This window comes from Triturus cristatus, chromosome 1_1 (genome assembly GCF_964204655.1).
Source record: "Triturus cristatus chromosome 1_1, aTriCri1.1, whole genome shotgun sequence".
In the NCBI taxonomy this organism is placed as follows: domain Eukaryota; kingdom Metazoa; phylum Chordata; class Amphibia; order Caudata; family Salamandridae; genus Triturus; species Triturus cristatus.
In genome coordinates this window covers 967,821,647-967,828,734 of record NC_140579.1, presented here as the reverse complement: position 1 = coordinate 967,828,734, position 7,088 = coordinate 967,821,647, and the positions used below count along the sequence as shown (strand labels likewise).

Genomic DNA, 7,088 nt, shown 5'->3' with positions numbered 1-7,088 from the left:
TCTTAATTCAAACTTTTGGAAAGGGTCTGTTACCTTCAGTGGGGAACAGACTAACATCTAGTGAAAGTACTACGAGACACAGAATAAGACAGCGGAAGATGAGAAAGAGAACAAAAAGAAGAAATTAAAAGAACAAGTGTTACTTAGTCAATTAGATACGCGTCGCACCAACATCAACATATCCAGACCAACGGTCTCATACCCCTAACCTAAACAACATACCTCAGGTACCCCACGTCAACTACCCAGACTAGGCCCTCAGCCTACTGACATCTGCGCTTATGGTAAAAGACCAGGGCACTGGAAAGGTGATTGTAGGATTTTAGCAGCCAACATCGCTTCAGGGAAAACTCAACCCAGAACACATAATACCCCGACACAAACTACACCACATTACAGGGAGAATAGATTCGATAAGGCCCCAAGACAGCAGGAACTTCAAGCTACTGTCCAGGACTATACTGAGGATAATATTGAAATGTCATCCCTGTATTGGGCAGCATAGGACAGTCTAGGATGGGGGAAGGAACCAGTGGAAGTACCTGTAGATCAACAGGGACCATACATTACAGCGTCAGTTGCAGGGTCAGCGGGACCTTTTCTAATAGACACAGGAGCATCCCGTAGCACTCTAACCACACCACTGATCCCGAGGGCTCCTCCATCCGGCAAACTCATTACATTGACTGGATTCGATGGTCAGCCCTCTGTCAATTCATTGTCCTACCCAACACCATTCTCAATGCAGGGTGAACAAACTTCAGCTACCTTTTTACTGTCTTCCCAATGCCCAGAGAACCTGCTAGGCTTGGATCTGTTGAAACACTATAGAGCTAACATTCGGTGTTCACCGAACAACGTTCGGCTAATACTGTACGATAAAATTGCACCTTCTGCTTCTGCCCAGCTTTTACAGTTATCACACATGCAAGATGATTTGGCGACCATTTCCCCCTGTCTATGGGCAACCTCCGACACGGACGTTGAAGCCATCCAAATGCCTCCAGTACATATCACAGTAAAACCAGGAGTAACTCTACCAAGGATTCCACAGTATAAAATATCTAAAGAGGGAGAGGTCGCCCTCCAAACCATTGTTCAGGACCTCATACTCGCTGGTGTAGTGGAACAGGTACCAGGAAATGTCTGTAACAGTCCTATTCTCCCAGTTCTTAAACGTTTCTACAGGACAAAAAATATATAGATTTGTGATTGATTTGCGAGCTATTAACAAAATAGTGCAGCCTCAATTCCCTGTAGTTTCTGACATTACCACCATTCTCACCATGATCCCACCAACAGCTAGAGTATTCACAGTTATAGACCTTAAAAACACATTCTTCTCTATTCCTATACACAAGGATTCCCATTTTCTTTTTGGATTTACATTATTAAATGTCTCATATAGATTTTGTAGAGCTCCTCAAGGCTACACTGAAAGTCCCAGCATCTATGGCCAGGCTTTAAAAACACAACTGGATCAGATTCAGCTTCCGCAGGGAGTGGCGTTAATTCAATACGTAGATGACATTCTTTTAGCAGCAGACACAACACAACTTGCCCGCAAAGCATCCATGCTCACCCTCCAGTTTCTTGCTACTAAGGGACACAAGGTTTCTAAAGACAAACTACAGTATTGTAAACAACAAGTGACCTATTTGGGCCACTTATTGTCTGAGGAGGGACGCACTCTTACACCAGATAGGATTCAAACTATTCTAAATTTTCCAACTCCTGTCACCCAACGAGATGTCCGAGCACTCATAGGACTGACCTCCTTTTGTAGACAATGGGTCCCTAATTTCTCCCTCATCATTAAACCACTTCTTTCTCTAGTCACCAGAGATGTATCTGACCCCGTTCCCTGGACCACCCAACACACAGAAGCATTCATGACACTACGCCAGGCCCTGTGCTCTGCTCCTGTGCTAGGTACTCCTGACTATCAAAAACAATTTTTTCTTTTTGCACACGAACGATCTGGATGCAGCCTTTCACTCCTCTGTCAGACACATGGTACCCACAAGTGACCGTGTGCTTACTTTTCTGCAGTCTTAGATCCTGTTGCTTCTGCTTTGCCCACCTGTCTACGCGCTGTAGCAGCCACGGCAGTGGCGGTGCGACAGACGGAGGGCATTGTTTTGGGATCCCCCTTGACGGTTCTTGTCCCCCACTCGGTGGACATATTGCTCAACAAAACCAAGACACAACATCTCACCAGTGCCCGATTACATGGATATGAACTCACCCTTCTTAACCCCCATATCACAATACAACGTTGTACCACCCTTAACCCAGCCACACTCTTACCCCTACCAACTACTGATCCACTCACACAGCCACCCCACCATGACTGCGTATTCCATACTGAAGCTGACACAAAAAGTCGGGTGGATCTGAAAGATACAGCTTTCCCAGAGGCAGAAGGCCACTTATGGGTGGATGGGTCTTGTCTAAAAATACCGGACGGTACTACTTCCGCTGCCTATGCAGTCACTACAGCCCTTACAGTAATAGAAACAGCTAGAATTCTTCTGAAATCAGCCCAGGCAGCGGAAATAACAGCCCTTACACGAGCATGCATCCTTAGTACCAATATGACAGTAAATATATATACCGACAGCCAATATGCTTTTATCGTGGTACATAATTTTGCCCTGCTATGGAAAGAACGAGGTTTTCTTACTTCCCATGGCACCCCTATTCAGCATGGCGACCTTATCGATGCCCTTTTGGAAGCGATCACTTTACCAACCAAATTGGCAGTAATCAAATGTGCAGCTCACAAAAGGGTGACAGATGAAGTAGGGCAAGGAAATGCCTTAGCAGATAAGATAGCGAGACAAACAGCATTGGGGGAAGTACCAGCTCGAGTATACGTCCTTAAGTCACATACTGAGAAATGGCATGACGCTAGACAGCAGATAATTGACATACAGCGTTCAGCTACTCCTGAAGAAAAGGCCCAATGGGAAACAGATGGAAAGATGGATGAAGAGGGGTGCTGGAGGTCCCAAGATATGCTCAAATGGAAATTACCACAGGCTTACGTAATTCCATTACTCACTTACCCGCACATATTGGTTCCCAGGCCATGTGTACCATGCTCAAGGAAGTATGGGACTACCACTAGCTCCGCCCGTCAGCAGAGCGGTTTGTCAAGCAGTGCCTCACATGTCTCCGACACAACATAGGTCAGGGAACTAAAGTTCCAATGGCAGGGTTCGCTCTGCCTACTGCACCGTTTGAAGTCCTTCAGATGGACTATATACAGTTAAACAGAGTCAATAGCTACAAATATGCATTAGTGGTAGTCTGTGCCTTTAGCAAATGGGTGGAGGCATACCCCACAAAGGATAACACGGCCATCGCTCCAGCTAAGGTGTTATTGAAAGAATTGTTCCCTAGATATGGCCTTTGTAGATTAATGCAAAGTGACAGAGGGTCCCATTTTATTGGACAAACAGTTAAGAACATCTTGGGAGAGCTTGGGGTGAAGCAAAAGTTTCATGCAGCTTTTCACCCCAAGGCAGCAGGTCTGGTGGAGAGGTACAATGGGATCCTTAAAGAAAAACTGGCTAAGATAGCAACCGAAACAGGACTGAATTGGGTCAATGCTCTTCCATTGGCACTACTATCTATTAGATCAGTCCCACATTCTAAATCCCACCTCACCCCATACGAGGTAGTCTTTGGCCGACCCATGAACATTTGGAATGCACCCTCTCCAAAGTCCATTTCTCACCTACCGCAGGAAGTTTTGACTGACTATTTGTATGAACTCACTGAAACCATGTCTTTAATCCATGAACAGGTGCGGGCCACTACTGAGGACAGATCCCAGGGTCCAGGCCATCACATCCTACCTGGCGACTTTGTCCTGGTGAAAAACTTCGCCCGCACCCAATCCCTGCAACCACGCCGGAAGGGCCCTCTGCAGGTGCTCCTGGCCACAAGGACAGCCGTCAGAGTGGAAGGGAGAAAATCGTGGGTGCATGCTTCCCACTGCAGGAAAGTGGAGCCTGTCACCAAAGAACAGCTACAAGCCCAAAAGGAAGCCCTAGGGCACGAAAAACCTGCATCGCCACACCTTGAGTCAGACACTGAGTTGGAACTCTGTGACGAGGGAACAGACGGATACTACCTCCGATCCAAGGCTAAGCTGAAGAACAAGCCCAGTTCCAATGGCCGTTAGTACTCCATTGTCCGTTGCTGCAGGGCGGTAGTAAAATCTGGCCGAGGGTCCTAGGTACCCCTAATAGTGGTTTACCGGGGCAGATATTGGCCAGTGAAGCAATCAACAACTATCAGCAGCTATTAGGGACATTGCAGTACTCTCTGGACACTTGTAGAGCTGTTATGGCTGGAGGTCACGATAATGTGGGACCAATCTCCCCAAAACCCGGATATGTCGCGATCCGTCCTATTCATGAGTATCAAAGACTAAGCACCCCCTTGAACAATGATTACCAACAAGGGCCATCATCCAGGTCTGCCAATGTTCCCCCCGATGAAGAAAACCATCAACGACACGGGAACGGTATGAATCCAGAGGTCACATGCACCCGTGATCCTACCCCAACGCTGAAGAAAGCTAGAATGAGAGTTTGTGGTACCCGTACCATAATACTGTTCATTCTGACCATACTTGCAATCATTGCTGGTATATCATTTTGGATACTTGAAGAAATAGCCCCCGCCAAACATACTGTATTACCTCAAGCAACAGTTCCACCAACGCCACCTAAACATTCTCACGTACCTTGGCCAGACACACACCTCGACAGACACCTGGAGTTTCATAATAATACTTTTATTCAAATGTTGCACCAGTTCAATCAGGTTTCCAATGCAACAGACTGTTATGTTTGTGGACTCCTACCTCACGCAGTTCAGCACACCATCTCATTCTTAGTGTTTCCCCCACTACAGCCTACACTTGTGCTCTGATGTACAACATGACGAATGTTTTTCCATCACGTTATGACAAAGGCAACCTTACCACATTCCAACCCTTTCTTTGGACTCTCCATGAAAAAAATAATACTATCTGTAATGCCTCTGACCCGCCACAAATGCGTGCTATTAACTTCACCCCTATGCAGGACACCTGGGGTTACACTTTCTTTCCTACCCAAGAGAAAGAAGTCACCCTTTCAATTACACCACGTCCTGGTATACTGTGCCTGCAAGGTCAAGGGAAAATACCTATAGGAACCAGTCTATGCAATACTACCATAACTTACAATAACTTCACCCCATACCTCAGCCTTCCGTCAGGACTGCACTTTGTATGTGGAAACAAAGCTTACACCTGGCTACCTTCTGATTGGAGTGGCACATGCTATATTGCATTCCTGCTGCCCCCTACATTTAACAGAAACAACTTGTACCACAGACAGAGGAGACGAGTACCAGATATAGACCAGACCGACACCAGCAACCAGCAATTCAGCGATGCCCTGAAGGGCCTTCTACCGTTTTGGGGTCCCATGTCCAACAGTCTCAACACCAGATGACTCACCAGGGTCCTGGAAGCTACTGCCAACATCACTGCAGGAATACTGACCCAACACACAGCCGAGATCGATGCTACACGAATGGTTTCCCTTCAGAATCGCCTGGTGCTCGACGTCATCCTGGCAGATTGGGGTGGAGCCTGTCGCATCATCGGGGCCACTTGCTGTGTGTATATTCCTGATTCCTCACCCTCTGTCTATGAAGCAATTTCTAAACGACACCGGATTGCCACTGAAATACGCCCAGACAATGGGACCCCTTGGACCTGGACAACTGGTTTTTGGAACATTCTGATCACTTGGGGATGGAAGATACTGGTGTTCCTCACGATCCCCTTGGGTACCGTCTTCTTTTGCTGCCTGTGCATTCATTGTGGCCCAGCACTCTGTTCTCTGTGTGCTTCCATTTGCAGATCCACCCCTATGACACATCAGGCTGAAAACAGCAAAGTACTATATCAGGCGGCATTTGAAGACCTCTGTAAAATTGACATTCACTAACGATGTTGCACATGGCAAGAGGAGGGACTGTAATAACTAAACTTCGTTGATGCACGACTGATGAATACAACTCATAGCAAATTAAGGAAACACACCAGGCTAGCTTATAAGTCGGGGGCACTAGGCAAGAAATTAACTGTCAATCCCTCTTTAAACGCATATTTCAAACCTGTTCCCAAGACAATTATACTCTCAAGAGGTTGTGCCCCAACAGATATGGCGTGTGGTGGGCTTGATGAGAATGGGTTAAAGTTAGCAGATCCGTCAATTGAATCTAATAGCAGTTTGGGGGTTTTGGCAGACTATTTGAGCCCAAACAGATTTAAAATTTTGGAGATGGAAGCAGAAAATCAAATTGGTGACCATGCAGGTAGTCCTGAGCAGGGGGGCTCCTCTTCTACGGCTGAGCAACTTGAGTGTAAGGGGGTTTTAGAGAGTAAGGATGCTGAGAACAAAGTTTTGTTAGATGCAGCCGAGTCGGATAGTGTGGTTATTGCCCTGCTAAAAAAATTGGATTTAGATATGCACAGGGGGTTTGAGGAATCTAAAGTAAAGCAAGATGGAATTAGAGAGGCAGTAGGGTTATTGGAAGCTAAATTGGATGAGCTAAATTTACGCACAGAATCACTTGAGTTGGAGGTCAAAGCAATTCAAGGCAAGGTTGACGACAACAGCAAGGAGCTAGAGCAGGTTAGATCTAGGGAGAAGGCCTATGAGGAACGCCGGGAAAAATTGGAAAATATGCAGCGGAGGAATAATTTAAAAATTTTGAAACTTCCAGAGGGGATGGAAGGGGATGATTTAAAGGGCTTTATTGTTCACTTACTAAAATCTGAGTTACAGTTAGAAGAAACGAATGAGGAGATTTTTGCAGACATTCAGAGGATACATCGAGACCCTTTTAAATTGAACCCAAACCGCTTGAAACCTAGAAGGATCTTGATAAACTTTTTATCATACGGTTTAAAAGAGAAAATTTTAGCGGCTGCATTAAAGAAGGGTTTATTAAATGTAGGTGAAGCGAAAATTGAGGTTAGGTCTGATCTTTCTGTGGTAACTGCCAACAGA

At 46.0% G+C, this 7,088-nt stretch overlaps 1 pseudogene; it reads left to right on the top strand.

Annotated features, from left to right (window-relative positions):
* The first annotated feature begins 4,958 nt into the window (after positions 1–4,958).
* On the top strand, positions 4,959–6,020 carry LOC146871399 (syncytin-1-like; annotated as a pseudogene).
* Positions 6,021–7,088: the final 1,068 nt, after the last annotated feature.